The sequence below is a fragment of the Monopterus albus genome, unplaced genomic scaffold (assembly GCF_001952655.1).
Source record: "Monopterus albus unplaced genomic scaffold, M_albus_1.0 scaffold7490.1, whole genome shotgun sequence".
Taxonomy (NCBI): Eukaryota; Metazoa; Chordata; class Actinopteri; order Synbranchiformes; family Synbranchidae; genus Monopterus; species Monopterus albus.
In genome coordinates, this window is record NW_018135343.1 from 1 (window position 1) to 572 (window position 572).

General features: G+C 38.8%; 1 long non-coding RNA gene across 1 annotated transcript; it reads right to left on the bottom strand.

Moving 5' to 3' along the window:
• Window positions 1–95: 95 nt before the first annotated feature.
• LOC109954371 (uncharacterized) lies at window positions 96–572 on the bottom strand. Its single transcript, XR_002274097.1, has 3 exons — window positions 539–572; window positions 316–398; window positions 96–196 (listed from the first exon to the last, which is right to left on the bottom strand). It is a non-coding gene; the product is annotated as an uncharacterized LOC109954371 (long non-coding RNA).

A 572-nucleotide genomic window follows, 5' to 3' on the forward strand; every position in this document is an offset into this window, starting at 1 on the left:
AATAGTCTACAAATTAAACACCGTTTCAGGGAAATTCATACAGTACATTTGTCTTATCTAAACTAAACTTATCTTTAAAATGATAATGTACCTGTTTCTTGGTGTTTCTGTCCCACAGCTTCACTGTTCTGTCGTAGGAAGCTGAGATGATGGTGCTGGCAGTGATTCTCAGCGCAGTGATCTTGTCACTATGCGCCTGAGGACAAAACATCATCAATGAAGTTTTCTTGTATCAAAAAAATGCAATTTCTTTTCCCCTGAGTAAAATTAAAGACTAATCTCTTATCTTCTGTTTCAGAGTCCTAAGTTTCTTACAGGTTTTCTGCTGCTCCACGATGAAAACTCGGGAGGCTGACTGAACCACATGTTACCCTTCACATCTCCACACACCACAAACGCTGAAATAACATGCAACGCATTAGATAATCACAAAATAAACAAGTCAACAAAAAGCTGGCATGGACAGAAGTAGTAGTTGTTGTAGTAACTGGTTATATTTGAAGTAAGTGTAGTAACTGTAACAGCTGTTTGTCTGCACCTTTGTCCATAGTCACAGCTGTTATCAGGCTCCC